The sequence below is a fragment of the Sorex araneus genome, chromosome 6 (assembly GCF_027595985.1).
Source record: "Sorex araneus isolate mSorAra2 chromosome 6, mSorAra2.pri, whole genome shotgun sequence".
Lineage (NCBI taxonomy): Eukaryota > Metazoa > Chordata > Mammalia > Eulipotyphla > Soricidae > Sorex > Sorex araneus.
Genome location: NC_073307.1, coordinates 145,916,447 through 145,933,578, shown reverse-complemented (window position 1 = coordinate 145,933,578; position 17,132 = coordinate 145,916,447). Strand labels below are relative to the sequence as shown.

At 63.6% G+C, this 17,132-nt stretch overlaps 1 protein-coding gene across 1 annotated transcript in view; it reads right to left on the bottom strand.

Annotated features, from left to right (window-relative positions):
- TSPAN18 (tetraspanin 18) overlaps nucleotides 1-16,697 on the bottom strand; it is a 158,006-nt gene extending 141,309 nt beyond the window's left edge. Inside the window, exon 1 of the mRNA XM_055142307.1 lies at nucleotides 16,462-16,697. The gene's annotated coding sequence lies outside the window, so the exon portion shown is untranslated. The remainder of the gene's footprint in view (nucleotides 1-16,461) is intronic.
- Between the last annotated feature and the right edge of the window lie 435 nt (nucleotides 16,698-17,132).

Here is a 17,132-nt window from a genome sequence, read left to right as displayed (position 1 = left end):
CGAGAGTGGAAGGGGACAAGGGTCTCCAGTTCCTCCGTGACCGTCTTCAGGAACGTGGCGGCCGGGCTCAGGGAATCCTGGAAACCCAGCACCCTGCAGGGAAGAGGTGGGGAGCAGCCGCCCCCTACCCCGGGAGGGTTCACAGAGAGACCAGAGGGGAGTGGGGGGGGCCTGTGACGCCCCCACGGGGGTCCCAGGGAGGAGCCCAGAGAGCAGCACTGTCCCCAGAGGGCAGGGCGCGGGGCGGGAGCTGAGAGGAGGGGCTCAGAGGGGGCCACCGAGTGGGAGACAGGGAGAGACAGGCTCATGGGGGCGCGGCACGGGGAGGGGTTTGGGGGTTCAGAGCAGCCCCCGGGACTGGCGGGGGCAGGGCGGGAGGGCGTGACCTATGAGCACCCCCCCTCTGCCTGACTCCCTGCGTGCAGCGTCTGCTGGAGTGATGGGGGAGAGAGTGGGAGCCAACTGCCACATCTGCCCGCGCCCAGATCCCCCACCTGATGGCAAACGACCCTGCTGGTCGTCCCCGGGGACGGGATGCCCTGCGTCTGGCAGCGCGGGGTCCCCTTCTGAAAGGGAGAGATCAGCCCCTGGGGAACCGGGCCACTCAGGAGAGCGTCTGTGAGGCGGCTGCGCACAGAGCGAGCTCGGAGCTTCTGGAAGGAAAGGAAAAGCGTGTGTGTGTGTGCGTGTGTGTGTGTGCGTGTGTGTGTGTGTGTGTGTCTGCGTGTGTGTCTGCGTGTGTGTGTGTGTGTGTGTGCGCGCGCGTGCTTGTGTGTGTGGTGGGGTGGTCCAGGGGTTAGAGCCCAGGCCTCCGTCCCTGCATCTCCCCAGCATGGCCAGGCATAGCCCTGTCAGCCCCCGAGCATCGCGGTGGGGGGGGGGCGGTGGTCGCCAGCACCCCATCCTGCAGCCTCCACCCTTCACACCGGACTACCCGCACAGTAGGCTGTGTGTCGCTGAGCACTTCTTGGAAAGTCCCACACGCAGAACAAACAAAAACGAGGAACAGTACAGCAGGTAGGGCAACGGCCTTGCATGCAGCCCATCCAGGTTCGATTCCTGGCATCCCATCTGGTCCCCCAAGCCCCATCAGAAGCAAGCCCAGGAGGAAGCCGGAGCACTGCCAGGTGTGCCTCCCCGACTCCTGCCCCCTGCACGAAGAAGGAGGAGGAGGAGGAGGAGGAAGAGGAAGAGGGGGAGGAGGAAGAGGAGAAGAAGAAGAAGAAGAAGAAGAAGAAGAAGAAGAAGAAGAAGAAGAAGAAGAAGAAGAAGAAGAAGAAGAAGAAGAAGAGGAGGAGGAGGAGGAGGAGGAGGAGGAGGAGGAGGAGGAGGAGGAGGAGGAGGGAGGAGGAGGAGGGAGGAGGAGGAGGAAGAAGCGGGTCACTGTCACTGGACACCAGCCTGGCGGCCCCTCCATGCTGCCCCACTCTCAGATGCCGAGGCCCAGGCAGCTGAGTGAGTCCTGCATCCAGGGCATCGTGCAGAGCTGGACCTTCTGGGCGGCCCTGCATGGGGTCTCTGTCCCCGTCAGAGGCCCCTCAAACTCCCCAGGCCTTGGGAGCACTTCCCAGGAGGGGCGTCGCCGAACCCCAGCAGACTCGGGCACCCACTCAGCTCACCCCTGACCTCAGCAGAGGCCCCGACCCCGAGACGACCCTGCGCCCTCCGCGCCTCTCCCCCCCGCCCCCCCACCCCCCCCCCCCCCGCAGGTTACAGACCTTCTGAGCTTCCCGCCACGCCACTGAGATAGTTACAAGCTTCCATGTTTGGGTTACAATCACACACTCCCGCCCACTCCAGAGCGGCCGCCCTTCCCTCCTTCCCTGAGGGCAGCTGTATCTGCCGTCACTGTGCAGCCGCCTCAGCACCAGACTCTTCCTCCAGACGACTCTGAGGAGGAAAATGACCCATGGCAGGGAGGAGATGCCGGCCTCCTCCCGGCTACTGAAAACCTGCTGACGGACTCTCCTCGTTGGCTCCTCGTTTATTTCAGCAACTCCCCACTTCCACCAGCAGCCAGGCCGCGGCCTCCTGAAGCACTCCCCCCATCCCGCCCCGAGAATTCGAGGCTTTTCTGAGACCCTGGTAAGAGAGGGCACCCCGCAGTCCAACGCACAGGGAGTGGGGACCCGGGAAAGCCACTGAGGGGCAAAGACAGCTGGTTCCAGCCACACTCGCTCCCACTGTGGACTCACACCCCAGTGCTCTTCCCACGGTGGACTCCCACTCCAGTGCTCTTCCTTGAGTCTTGGTTAGGCCGAGGTAGCCAATCAGTTCCCTAGATTCCCCCCTTCCTCCACGATACCACACTCTGAGAGTAGGGGGCAACAGAAGTGGGGGGGGGACACACACTTCAGATCCCAAGCTCACCTCCCCCACATCATGTCCCCATCTGAGCTCCGAGGAGGAAAGTCCCCCCAGACCCCCAGCTCGAGCCTCGGCAGCTTGAGCCCCGTGTTTGCCTTGGCTCCGAGGCAGCTTCCCCGGCCGGTGGTCTCGGGAAAGGAAAATAACAGGAAAAGGCTCCCATCTGCCAACAGCCGTGCCGGAAGGAAGGGGGCGAGCACCCTGGGTGGGGACTCCCCCCCCTCACCGCCCCCGTCTCACTCAGTGCTCGGCACGGGGACCCCTAGCCTCTGTCACAGACCACCCCGGCCCGGCGCCAGGACATGGAGGGGTTAAATGATGTCCATGCTGGACAGCTGTGTCCCACACATGCAGGGGGTGATCAGGCCAGGCCCGGGGCTCCCCCCACCCAGGAACAGGCTCCCAGCACACCCCACCCCTGCTGAGCCTGGGACCCTGCCCAACAGTGCAGACTGGCTGTTCGCTGCTCTCCCCAGGACCAGCGGGAGCCGCTCAGACGGGGGCGGCCCATCCATCGGGGGTTCCCGCGATCCCCCTTGGCCCCTGGCAGTTGGCCGCCCGCGGCACCTCTCCCCGCCCCGTCTGCTCACCGCCAGAGTGGACGCCTGCTCTGGGGCACCTGGGATCCAGAGACACGAGCAGGCGGGCCCCCTGGGGAGCGTTGAGGGTGCTCCCTCGACAGTGCTTGGGATCTGCTTCCACATCACCTCCCTCCGCTCACCCTAAGGCGAGTTCCAGCACACACGACTCCGAGAACTCAGGGGAATGCAGCCGACCCGCTGGGCCTGGGCGCGAGCCCTGCTCGGTCTGATCGCGTCTGGCCCAGCACTGACTTCCTGCCACCGCCCCCCCCACCCGGGAGGGACTAAGGGTCCTAATCCCCCCTGAGCGGGGGGGGGGGGGGGTAAGGGAAAGAGCACCAGGCAAGGTGGGAGATCTGCGCAGAATGCCAGGGCTCCAGATTCCCCCCTCACCCTGAGTGTCCGGTAGGGAAGACCCTGGGAGACCCCGGGCAGGGCACAGGCTTTAGAGAAGGTTTAGACTCAGGTGACGGGAGTTCGTGCTTCTCCCGAGGCCTGTCAGCTGTGTGACCTTTAGCAAGTGACTTAACCTCTCTGTGCCACCTTGCTCACCCCCGTAAGATGGGAATATTCATACTGAACCGTGCCCACTCCACAAGTCGGATGCCCAAACTCCCCATTCCATACCACAGGCCTGCGTCTGTGTTTAAAGCCTGGCTCGAGTTGGGGGGTGTAATGAAGGTCGAAGAAGACTGTTAGGGTGGGGCCTCCAAACAAGATTCTTTCATTTATCTGTTTGTTTGGGGGTTGGGGGGGGATGTCTTCTGGTCTGAGCACTGCTGGGTGGTGCTCAGGAGCTACTCCCAAATCAGTGCTCCGGGGTTGCGCCTGATACTCTGGACCATGTGGTGTTAGGGACCAAGCGCAGTGTCCCAGCATGCAAAGCCGGCACTCGGAGTTTGCACCATCTCCCTGTCCGCTTTGGAGCTCGCCTTGTTCGCTTGCTTGTGTGTGTGTGTGTGTGTGTGTGTGTTTGTGTCTGTAGTGGGGTGCCTGGCTGCACTTGGCTCTGTGCTCAGGAGTCACTCACTCCCTCCCTTCCTTCCTTCCTTCCCTCCTTCCTTCCTTCCTTCCTCCCTCCCTCCCTCCCTTCCTTCCTTCCTTCCTTCCTTCCTTCCTTCCTTCCTTCCTTCCCTTCTTCCTTCCCTCCTTCCTTCCTTCCATTGTTGCAGCACTGGGGATACAACCCAGGGTCTCACACACGTGAGGCAAGTGCTCTTTAGCTGAGCCGCAGCCGGGCCTGGGCCAGTGTCCTTGCGAGAGGTGGCGACTGGACGTGCAGGAGCCATGTGTGCACAGAGCAAGGCCAGTGCCTGCGCCAGAGTGGACGCCCCTGCGGCCAGTACCATGCCCGCGAGCCTCCAGACAGCGAGGAGAGGGATCTGGAGGATACGGGACCGAAGCCTCACGACAACAGACCCATCAGCCACTCATTTCCCTACACTCAGTGAACGAAAAAGCAAGAAGGCTGCGGAGTCACCCAGGTCAGTGGGGAACGGGGTGTGTAAGCATCATGCAGCCCGCGGTCAGACCTGAGCCCGGGCGCCCAGTGTGATTCCGCACAGCCCCACACTCCCCACCCACGCTCCACGTGGCCCCACACTCCCTACCATGGCTCCACGTGGCCCCACACTCCCCACCCACGCTCCACGTGGCCCCACACTCCCTATCATGGCTCCACGTGGCCCCACACTCCCTACCATGGCTCCACGTGGCCCCACACTCCCTATCATGGCTCCACGTGGCCCCACACTCCCTACCATGGCTCCATGTGGCCCCACACTCCCCACCCACGCTCCATGTGGCCCCACACTCCCCACCCACGCTCCACGTGGCCCCACACTCCCTATCATGGCTCCACGTGGCCCCACACTCCCACCCACGGCTCCACGTGGCTCCACACTCCCTGCCATGGCTCCATGTGGCCACATACTCTCTACCATGGCTCCACGTGGCTGCACACTCCCTATCATGGCTCCACGTGGCCCCACACTCCCTACCACGGCTCCACGTGGCCGCACACTCCCTACCCACGGCTCCACGTGGCCCCACACTCCCTACCCACAGCTCCACGTGGCCCCACACTCCCTACCATGGCTCCACGTGGCCACACTCCCTACCATGGCTCCACGTGACCGCACACTCCCTACCACGGCTCCATGTGGCCCCACACTCCCTATCGTGGTTCCATGTGGCCCCACACTCCCTATCGTGGCTCCATGTGGCCGCACACTCCCTACCATGGCTCCACATGGCTGCCACACTTCCTATCATGGCTCCACGTGGCCGCCACACTCCCTACTAACACACCACAGGCCCCTAGCAGGTGTGAGGAGAATGCAGGGATGAGCACAGATAGACAGGGTCCCTGCCCCCTGGGGCTTACGCTCAACGGGAAAGATATGGGTGTTAGACACAGATGAACCAACTTAACGATTGTGTTCGAGCCACACCCGAAAGGAGGCGGACTGTGGAGCCATCGAAGCATGTGAAGATGGAATTTGGCCCATGAGGGAGTCAAGTCCAGGAGGGCTTCCAGGAGGAGGCACTTCAGGGGCCTGGGGTCCGAAGGAGGGAGAGGAGTTAGCCGCTAACGGGGAAAGAAAGAGCACTGGGGTGGGTGCAGGGGGGGCCTGGGGAGAGCCTGTAGAGAGGCCAGGTGTAGATGGAGGGGGAACAGCAGGGCGCACAGGCTCAGGTGAGCTGGAGCAGAGGGGACACGCGGGTGGAGCAGGGGCCAGAGGTGGCAGGACGAGCCCCTGAAGGTTTGAGGAACTGGGGGAGGGTTTGGAGCCTGGGGCGGCAGCGAGATCTTATTACACCACAGATGTGTCCCCTAACCCTGAGCGGGAACTCTGACCGGGGGTCCCTGCCGAGCACTGGAACCCGAGAGTTCATTTGTCACAAATTGAGTGACGGCCCCCGACCCAGCTGGCATGTCCCAGAAGGCCTTCCACAGACAGGCTGGGGGCGGGGGGTGGGGGATGGCCTGGCCTCTGCTTACCCCTAAGTGTCACCCACTGTGACTCTCCCCTCGGGGCCACTTCCGGAGACCCCAACTTTCCAGGCCCCCCTCTCTGGCTTCTCCTGGCCTTTGGGTGGTCTTGCCTGCCCTCACGGCTCCCGAGGGAGGGGGTGACCCCAAAGCAGCCGGCACGCACTAGCAATTCTTACGCTGGTTCAGCCTGCCCTCAGCGGCCCCCAGCACGTTCCTGGGAGACCCCCAGGAGGGACAGTCACCCTGAGGGACAGTCTGTGAGCTGTCCGCACAGGGCGGGGGACAGAGGCCCTCAGGGGGAAGCACAGGAGCCCCGCCCCCCCGTCCACCCACCAAGCACTGGACAGGGTGGGTGCACCCACAAAGACATGAATGGGGGTGCTGGAGCGATAGCACAGAGGGTAGGGCGTTTGCCTTGCACGCGGCCGACCAGGTTTGATTCCAGCACCCCATATGGTCCCCTGAGCACAGCCAGGAGTAATTCCTGAGTGCAGAGCCAGGAGTAACCCCTGTGCATCGCCAGGTGTGACCCAAAAAGCAAAAAAAAAAAAAAAAAAGAGACATGAATGGGTAAAAAAGCGAAACCCAGGGCAGACCCAGGACGGGACCCCAGCACTGGGCTCAGAACCTGCCCTCCTGACCCCCCACGGCATGTGGGCTGCGTCTCCGAGGCTGCAGCCTGCATCCCTGGACGCCCCGGGGTCCCCAGCCCATAAACTCCAGAGTTGGTTGGAGACTGTCTGCCAAGCCCTGAATGTGGTCCCCAGGAAGAGGGTCCTGGGTAACGAGCTTCACCCCCTTGTGTGATTCATCCCCCACCTCAGCCACCTGGAGGGGAGGGCAGAGAGCAGGCCGTGGAGGAAACAGCCCCTTCCCGCACCCAGCAGTCATTTCTGCAGAACCTTCTGTCACGGCGTCACCTACCCCCCTACCTTCCCCCCCCACCCCGGACTCCCGTGTCTCTGCAGGGGACCCAGGCCAGCCCTCTGCAGGTGCCAGGGCCGGAGCAGGTGTGGCTCAGTCCCGGGCAAAGGCTCAGCCGGGGGGGGGGGCACACATGCTGGCGGAGGGGTGCTCAGAACGGGCTGAGGCAGCTTCTCTGATGCGCAAAGCGCCACACGGGGGCTTGGGGCCTCTGGGTCCCCGCTATGAGGCCAGCTGGTGCCAAGCTCCACCCCCGTCCCACAGGCTAACACACATGGGGCCGGGGCCGGGTGTGCCCTCCTGATGGGCCGCATTGTGCCCCCCGCCATCCCGCCCCCCGCCAAAAGCAAACCTGAGGTTCCAATTCCCTGGGACCCCGGGAATGTGGCCTGATTTGGAAACAGGGGCTCTGTGGGCACAATGAAATCAGGCTGAGACACCCCCCCCCCCCGGCCCACTGTGACCGGGGTCCTCGGAAGACGGGGCAAGACAGGCAGGTACAGGACACAGAGACCCTGGGGTGGAGGAACAAAGAGGACCCATAAACCCAGACTCGATGGGCCAGTAGGGGCCTGGGGCAGGCAGGGGAGGGGCTGGGAGTGGGGGAGGCCAGGCTGGACTTTGGCTTCGTAGCTGAGGCCTTGGGACAACGGAATGATCACAGCAGCCTGGGGGACACAGATGTCCCTGGAAATCGGGGTGCCACCCCCAAGGGCTCCTGGCGGGAGAGGGCTCCAGCGGCCAGTGTGCCCTGGGGCTCTGAGCCTGACCGGCTGCAGCCCACCCAGGTGTGGGCTCGGGGCGGGAACTTCCGGACTAGTGTTCCCCAGCCAGGTTCGGGGCCTGGGCGCCCTCCCCGGGTGGGGGGGGCAGGCTCTTCCTCCCCAAAGCCCCCACCTCTCTGGACTCAGGCCTGCAGGCCTCACCCCCACTGTTAGGGACACGGAGACTCGATTCCTGCGAGGCGGGAAGCTCACGGCGGGGGGGAGGCCGGGGGCCCACTCGCTGCAAGTACCCGAAATGTCAGGCGCCAGGTGGTGTGGGGGGGGCGCTCCCCCAGGAGGCTTGGCCGGGGACCGCGGCAATCTGTCCCCATGGGGAGGCAGCCACGGGAGGGGGCTCTCGGCAGCACCCCAGGCCCTGCGCCCACAGTGGTAATTAGCCGGGCCGGAAGCCGCGGCCCTCCTTGAGCACAAGGCAAGGCAGGCCCCGGGCCCGGCTGATCTCGGGCCGGTCTGGGCCGGCTGCCGGCTCTGGGCCCTGGCCAAGGCCCCCATTCTCTCTTCTCACACGAAGGACCGAGGTGCTGCCGGCCACCCAGGGTGCGTCCCACAGCCTTCCTCGCCGGCTTCCCGCGGCACGGAGAAGGAAACTGAGGCACGGGAGATGAAAGCATGTGAGGCAGAGAAGCAGAGAAGTCAGGACGCAGCCTGAGGCCGGGCCGCCTCACGGTCCCCAGGGGGTCGGGCTGGTGGGCAGCCCCTCGGGCCCCTCACAGCCACAGCCAGCCTCACGGAGCCAGAGGGCTCCCGGGGGGACCCAAAGAACCACAGGTGCCCGGTGTCTCGTTCGGAGGCACCCAAAGCTCAAAGGCACTGCCGCATGTGTGTCTGTGTGTGCGCCTGTGTTCCTATGGGTCTGTGTCTGTGTGTCGGTGTGTGTCTAGCTGTGACTGTGTCTGTGTCTGTGTCTATCTTTGTATGTGTCTGTGTGTGTCTGTGTACGTATCTGTGTGTCTGTGTGTCGGTATGTGTGTCTGTCCGTGTGTGACTGTGTATGTATCTCTGTGCGTGTGTGTCTGTGTGTCTCTGTGTGTGTCTATGTGCGTGTGTGTCTGTGTATGTACCTATGTGTGTCTGTTGTGTCAGTGTGTCTGTGTGTGGTGTGGCTGTGGTATTCTGTGTGTGTATGTCTTTGTGTCTGTGTGTTTGTGTGTGTCTTTGTCTTTGTGTCTGTGTATGTTTTATGTGTATCTGCGTGTGTTTGTGTGCAAGTGCATGTGTGTGTCTGTGTGTGTCTTTGTGTCTGTGTATGTCTTTATGTCTATATGTGTCTATATGTCTGTGTGCATGTATGTGTCTTATGTCTGTGTCTGTGTGTCTATGTGTGTGTTTGTGTCTTTGTGTCTGTGTGTGTCTGTGTCTTTGTGTCTGTGTATGTCTTTGTGTGTATCTGTGTGTGTCTGTGTGCAAGTGCATGTGTGTGTCTTTGTTTCTGTGTATGTCTTTGTGTCTGTGTGTCTATGTGTCTCTGTGTGTGTTTGTGTCTGTGTGTGTCTTTGTGTCTGTGTGTCTGTGTATGTCTTTGTGTCTGTGTGTCTATGTGACTCTGTGTGTGTGTTTGTGTCTGTGTGTGTCTGTGTGTGTCTTTGTGTCTGTGTGTGTCTGTGTATGTCTTTGTGTGTATCTGTGTGTGTCTGTGTGCAAGTGCATGTGTGTGTCTGTGTGTGTCTTTGTTTCTGTGTATGTCTTTGTGTCTGTGTGTCTATGTGTCTCTGTGTGTGTGTTTGTGACTGTGTGTGTCTTTGTGTCTGTGTGTGTCTGTGTCTTTGTGTCTGTGTGTCTTTGTGTCTGTGTGTGCCTTTGTGACTGTGTGTGTTATTTGTGTCTTTGTGTCTGTGTGTGTGCCTGTGTGTGTGTGAGGTGGTGGTGCTGATTATACTCTGAAGTCCTTCCCCTGGGTCAGCTAAACCTTGGGTCGCGGGCGGCCGAGATCCAGTCCAGCGGGTCCGGTGCCTGCCTGCACTCGCCGACCTTGGCTCCATCCTCGGCACTGCTGTGGCCCCCGACCATCCCGACCACCCCGACCACCCCAGGACTGGCCCATCCCAGGAGTGGCCCGGAGCACAGAGCCAGGAGGGAGCCCGAGCACAGAGCCATGCTCTGCGCCCCTCCCGCCAAGACGTAACCCTCTGTGCTCCCCCCTGCCCGCCTCTCTCCAGCCCCAGCACTCCCCACGCCTCCAGGGGATGGGGCGGCCCTGAGGAAGGGCCTGGGTGTGCCCATGACGGCCAGGACCAGTCAGTGCTCCTGCCGAGTGCTCATTTGTGGCTGCTTGCCCTCTCTGGGCTCTGGGGCCCGTGTGACCTGCGCATGCTGGAGAGGGAGCAGGGCGCCCCGGCCTGAGGGGGGCACAGAGGGGGCCCGTGCACGGGCTCACTTCAGGCCAGGCCTGGGACGCCAGCCTGCCGCCCCTGCCAGCACCACCCTGTGTGGGGACCGGGTGCGAGGGGCAGGGCTCAGGGTGCTCTGCAAGCACCTCCTCCTGCAGATGCCCGGGCCGGCAGGGGGCAGGGGGCGGCTTCAGCAGATGGGCCCTGGGGGTGGGGGGCAGCGGCGGGCACGGAGCCCTGACCAGTACTTGCTGGAACGGGGCGGGGGTCACATGTTTCGGAAGATGCAGTGGCAGAGGGGCTAAGTCCCTGCCCGGCCCCGGCTCCCAGCGAGCCCCCAGGCAGAGCCGGGCCCCGGCTGGGTGAGACACAGAGGGGGGCAAGAATCAAAGCTGCAGCGGGAAGCCACCGGGAGTCAGGGGTCTTCGAGAGTGGCCGGGTGATGGAACGTCACCAGATGACTCTTTCCGGTCATACCCCCCCAAAAAAATAAAAGAGCAAAGGAGGCCAGAGAATAGCCCAGAGGGCAGGGACGCAGGCTCTGTGTGCTGGAGGCTGGGGATCAACTCCTGGCATTGCTCTTCCGGGGAGTGCTCCCTCCCTGAGCACTGAGCCAGGAGTAGCTGTCAAGCATTGCTCAGTGTGGCCCACAAAATGAAAAAAGGAAGGAAAAGCTGCTTGGCCAGTGGCGGAGACAAGACCCAGATCCGTCCACGTGAAGGGTTTTTGGCCTCTCTGAGTTCCTTAGCTCAGGGCCTTCTCCCCTGTAAGCCTCCCGGCCTGCCCCCCACCCCCGCCCCGCTCACCAGCTGCTCCCACCCCTCACTGACCCCCGGATGGAGTGTTGATGCAGGAAGGCAAGAAGGGGGCTCAAGGGGGCTGGAGCGATAGCACAGCGGGTAGGGCGTTTGCCTTGCACGCAGCCGACCCGGGTTCGATTCCCAGCATCCCATATGGTCCCCTGAGCACCGCCAGGAGTAATTCCTGAGTGCAAAGCCAGGAGTAACCCCTGTGCATCACCAGGTGTGACCCCCCCCCAAAAAAAAGAAGGGGGCTCGAAGGCTAGAACCCTGGGTTGATGAGCAAAGGGAAGGGCGGTCACCCGATAGAGTCAGGGGGCCCTCTCGGGTTTGGGGGCTCACAGAGCTTCCAACACAAGCAAAACTATTCGGGGTGACTTAAGGCCCTGGGTGGGGGACCCCCACACCAGTCAGACCCCCAGCCACAGACCCACCCTCGCACGCCTACAGAATGCCCGGGGGCAGGTGAGTCTCAAGACACAACCTGGGGTGGGGAGGCGGGGGCGAGGGGGAAGCCTGGCCTGGTTTCGGGGGGTACGAGGGCCAGCTCCGAGCACGTGCACCCCGCGGGAAGGAGCCCAGCACAGCTGCCCAGCGCGCCCCACACCGGGGCGGCCAGACAGCACGCAGGCGGCCCCGGCCGCGGAGACAGATGATGTGTCTCCAAGGCGAAAGTGCCTTCTAGGAGCACGGCCTTTTATTTGGGTGAATCTCGGAGTTGTTTATCAGCTTAAACTCATTATCTGCACATATGGTCTTCATACGCCGGCGAAGGGTGGGAAACAAAGGAGGGAGGAAGAGGACGGGCCAGCCCAGCACGGGCTGATGAAATATCATCCCGCCCGTGCCAGAAGCAGGGATGTTTGCGGTGACGTCAAACTGGGCCGCGGGCCACGGCGAGGGGGCTCTCGGGAGAACACGCGCACGGTTTCACCAGAAGCCCTTGGAGAAGGCAGGGAGAGCGGAGGGAGTGAGGGCCCCCCACCACTCATCCCCCCCACCACCCCCGGCAGCGAATCCTCCTTACCTCCCGTCCCCAGGGCACACACTCCCACACAAATCGGACCTGGGATATCAGTGCTGGGAAGAATCCCGCTCCCTTGCGGGCCGTTCTTGAAGCTTCCAGAAACTGTGAGAGTTGTCGAAACTGTGACAACCACGAGAGCGAGTGAGCGAGTGAGCGTCTACGGAGCTGTGCTGCGGGGGGGTGTTTTTATTGTTGTTGTTATTATTATTATTATTATTACTATTGGACTGGAGCAATAGCACAGCGGGTAGAGTCGGCCTTGCACATGGCCGACCCGGGTTTGATTCCTCCGTCCCTCTCGGAGAGCCCAGCAAGTTACCAAGAGTATCCCACCCACACGGCAGAGCCTGGCAAGCTCCCTGTAGTGTATTCGATATGCTAAAAACAGTAACAAGTCTCACAATGGGATGTTACTGGTGCCCGCTCGAGCAAATCAATGAGCAACGGGATGACAGTGATACAGTGATATTATTACTATTAGTATTATTTGATTATTTGATTGTATTGAGGTACCATGATTGACAAAGTTATTGACAATCTCTGCCATGTGCTCTGGGTGAGGGTATGCTTACATGTTTGGTATTTTGTGGGTTTTTTGGTTTTTTGTTTGTTTGTTTGTTTGTTTGCTTTTTGGGTCATACCTGGCAATGCACAAGGGTTACTCCTGGCTCTGCACTCAGGAATTACTCCTAGCAGTGCTCGGGGGACCATATGGGATGCTGGGAATGGAACCCAGGTCAGTCGCATGCAAGGCAAATGCCCTACCCGCTGTGCTATCATTACATGCTTTATCTTGGGGATCAGGCATGACCCTTCTCAGGCTCACTTTACAGATTGGGAAACTGAGGCACTCGAGGTGGCCTTCCGTGTCATGCAGTAGTTCTGGAGGAGACAAGTGACCCCTGAGCCCAGGCTGCCTCGTCACCCCAGCAGATGCCATGTCTGGGGAAACTGAGGCTCAGAGAGGGTCCAGCCACTGCCTCCATGTCACACCGCTCCTTTGGGCGCCAAACTGGAAGACAAGCTTCCTTCCTGCTGCCTCTCTGTGTGCGCCCACACGGACACCCCCAGAAAACACCAGGGGGGCTCACCTCCCACTTTGCCTAGTGAAGTCAACAGTCTGGGGGCAGACAAGGGACGAGGGTGAGCACTGGGGGAGAGATGCCATAAATAAGTGGAGTGAGGAGGGTCTGCCTTGGCCGCTGCCAACCCGGCCACTGGCCGCCTCCCTTTCCCCGACACGTCTCGGGCCTGCTCCACCCCCCCCTCCCTCGCCCCGAGCGCTGATGCGGGTCCAAGGTGCCAGCCCGTGTGGCAGGAGGAGCCCAAGCTGGCAGGTTCTCCTCGTGGCATCAGGTTGCAAAACTGCTCCATCAACAGATCATCTGTTCCGGGGGACCGGAGCGCGGGGTTCCAAAGCCCCCTCCCCTTGCTGGGTCCCAGCTGGGCACCGACAAATGTTCCTGCGCTTCTTCCTTCTCCGCGGCTGCTGGGAGAGGCCGCAAGAGAACCCACCGGAAAAGAGGGGTGTACCGAGGGGTCCGGACGGATGGCAGGGAGGGCGCTGGTCTTGCACACACGAGCGACCTGGGCGTGGTTTCCCCGCACCCCATAGGGTCCCCCCAGCCCAACCAGGGGTGGACCCTGAGCGCAGAGGCAGGAGTAAGCCCTGAGCAGCCCCAGGTGTGGCGCCCCGCCCCCCAATAAAGAAGGGTGCTAGAGAGGAGCAGTATGGTCACCAGCACGCACCCCTCCCCGGGGGCTCCCCGCTGGACCTGGGCCCCACAACACTCAGCAAGGCCAAGGGTGAGGGGAGGAAGCTGGGCGCCCTGCGGTGCAGGGGTGGGTGGAGAGAGGCAGACCCGACCTCCCCAGGGGAGAGCAGGGCGGCCCTGGTCCTTTAAAGGGTGACTCAGATTCAGCCGGGGAAGGGTCAGAGGATGGGCTCAGCCCTCCATCCCCGGCACGGCGAGGAGTAACTCCCGAGCACAGAGCCACGAGTAGCACCGCCGGCTGTAGACCAAGCCCCCTCTCCAAAAACCGGCGAGACTCCCCCTGACTCTAAATCGTAAGTCCTCACCCGTCCACTCTTCACCTTACAGACTTAGAAAAAAAAAAAAAAGGTCATCCAGAGCATCAGGCGTTGAGCCCGATATTTTCTTCCTTCCTGAAACTCCCTCCCCCCAAATAAAACCCTGCCATCTACTCAGCTCCACAGCCCCCTGCCCTTCCCCATCCCCTCAGGCCCCCAAAATCCCCCCTCTTGGCAACTCAAGGTGCTTTTTGTTTGTTTGCTTGTTTGGGGCCCACACCCGTCGTTGGTGCTCAGGGCTCATTCCTGGCTCGGTGCTCAGCCGTCGCTCCTGGAGACGCTCAGGGGGCCGTGGGCAGTGCCGAGGGCCGACCACAGGCAAGGCGAGCGCCTAACCCCCCGCCAGCTCTCCACCCCGCGAGGGGCAGGGCACTTCTTGGATCACACCCACCCTCGCTGACTAAGGCCGATCCGCACTGACTTCTGCTGGGAGAAAAGGCGCAGGCATGTCCCTTGAGATTCAGCAGTTTGGGGCCTCTGGTTGGGTCAAGACTGTCTCCATGGTCTGGGGGGCCGGGGAGGGGGCACAGAGGAGACAAGGGCAGACTGCTGCTGAATCAGGGGCCCAGGAGCCATGAACAGACCCCGAGGGACAGGGATGGGAATGAGGCCAGAAGCGCATGAGCGGCGGCCTGGGTGAGGGAGATCGCCCCTGTCCTTTCGGGGGGGGGGGGGCAGGTGGGATGAGGGCGGGGCTGGAGGGTGCAGGGGGGAGGGGGGCCGAGCACAGGAGCCAGGCAGCAGCCCCCCCTCCTCCCCCTGCACCCCGCCCACCCACCCACACCGGGGCTCCAGGGCAGGGCCGCTCCGAGCTGCCTTCTCTGCACAGTCCAACAAAAGTCACTAAAAACAAACCTAAAAACTCCTTTTGTTTTCGGGCCCCGCGGAATGTCTCCAAGGCTTCTGGGGAGACCGGTCCTGCTCCTCTGCCTTCCCCGGCTCCTCCCCGCTCATCCTCCGCTGCTGCCGTTCAAAACACAGACCCTCCGCATCCTAGGCTGGCAACCTCTCCCCTGCCGCCTGGGCGCCCAAACCCAGCACTGGGCGCTGCGGTGGGCGCTTCCTGGGCTCTGAGGGGCTGCCTGGCCCCCATCACCTTGGTGGGGCAGTGGAGGTGTGTGTGTGTGTGTGTGTGTGTGTGTGTGTGTGTGTGTGTGTGTGTGTGTGTGTGTGTGTGTGTGTGATGGCCAGGGTGTGGGGGCTGTCCCAGGGGAACTTTCGTGCCTAAGAGAAAAAGGAAAAACTTCCACCAGGAATTACTCACTTGGGATGCAGGAGGGAAACTTAGGGGCCACCCCCACCTACCCCCGCCCCCCATGGCAAAAGGGGGGTGTCTGGCTCCCCACGGCCGCACAGACGCACTCAGCACACAAGGGCACCCCCCAGCTCAGACAATGGGACACACAGCACCCCAGACAGTGACTATAGACCCACTGAGACACCCGGTGCCCGGGACCCTCTCCCAGGGACCCCCCCCCATCAGTCCCTTCTGGGCCTGGCTAACCCGTGCCAGAGAGAGGATGGAGAAGTCGGGGTGTACCCCAACATCCGCTTTCCTCCAGCACCAGGTAGAAAACAACTGTCCAACTTTCCCCCAAAGGGCACGTGGGGCGCGGTGAGGACCAGCCCCAAAGGACCCTTGGAAAGTTCGTTTCCCGTTCGGGAAGTTTCTCCCCTGCTTTGTTTTTCGGGGAGGGGGGGGATGGCTCCTGGCTTCACCCAGACATCCTCCCCCTCCCCAGGAAAAGGCTGCGGGAGGCGGCGCCCTTCCGGCCGGGCACCCCAGACTCTCGCGGGGCTGCAAGGTGCTGGGGGCTCCTGCGGGGGTGGGGGGTCCCCGCGCTCCCGGATTTGGAGCATTTGTCTCCCCGGCACCACCGGGACGCGCCTTCCTGCGGGTGGAAGGGCCGGGGCCGGGCGCCCTCTGGTGGAACCCGAGTCCCCCCTCCACTCCCGCCGGGACCCGGAGCGGCGCGAACCTCCCCGGGCCCGCCTCACTGCCGACACCCCCTAACCCGGGGCAGGCCCGGACCTTTCGGAACCGCCGCGGCACCCCACGGCGCCCCCGCGTCTCCGGACCACGCACCCCGTGCGCCGCGTTCCGGGCCGGGGGTGTGTGGGGAGGGGGAAGCGCGGCACCCCCGTTGCGCGCTGCCCAGAGCGCCAGGAATCCCGCCCCCCAAAAGGCGACCCGCCCGCCCTCGGGGGCACTGCGGGGCGCCCCCATCCCCAGCGCCCCGACTCTCGCCCCGGCCGCCCTCCCGCACCCCGCGCAGCCCCGGCCGAGACCCCGAACCCTTGGAGCCACACCTGCCGCCCGGCCGCTCTCGGGGCGACCCCCGCCCCAGCTCCGCTGGCGCTGCACCTGTCCGGAGCGGAGCCCCCCGCGCCGGGACCCCGGCCCCCGCCCAACTTGGTTCCCGGGCTTGCCCCGGCCCCGTCCTGCGTTGCACCCTCCGCGCGCCCCGGAGGAGAAGCGCGCGGGCGTGGGGCGGGGGGCTCCGCGGGTCCCGGGGCGCACGGGGCAGCGGCCAGGTGCCGACCCCGCTTCCCTACCTACCTGGCAGCCGCAGTGGCCCGGCCCCCGCGCCAACTCCCTGGGGCGGCCGCGGGGGAAAGTTTCCCCGGGCGCAGAGGCGCGCTCACAACTTGCAGGGCGGCGGCCTTCCCGGCGGCGGCGGCGGCGGTGGGGCCCGAGGGGCGCGCGCTCGGCCTCGCGCGCTCCGGCGGCGGATCGCTCGGCGCCGCGTCCGCCCCGCAGCCTGCAGCCCCCGAGATGCCGGCGGCAGCGGCAGCCGCCCGGCCCCACCTCCCGCCGCCCCGGCCCTCCCTCCCCGCGCGCGCCCGCCCGCTCCGCGCCCGCGCCCGCCTCGGTCTCCGCCCGCTGCGCCGCGGACGAGGGGGGGTGGGGGGGCCGCCCTCTCCCCTGCTCCCCTCCACGCCTCCCCGCCCCGTCCTGCACGCAGAGACCAGGGGGGGTTCGGGGGTGGGGCACCGATGCCGCCTGCTCCCCTCCTCCGCGTCCCACCGCGGGACCCCCGCAGGGGTCCGGCAGAAGTCGGGGGCACTCGTGGCTCCCCGCCTCCACGCCTGGCTCACCCCCGCGAGGGGGCTACCTGTTGGAAACGGGGAGGGGAAGAGGCGGGGTTCGCCCACCCTCCGGGGGCTGCTAAGGAAGGGTGTAGCGAGCGAGCGGGAAGGAGCCTAAACCCTGATTAGCCGCTGAGGGTT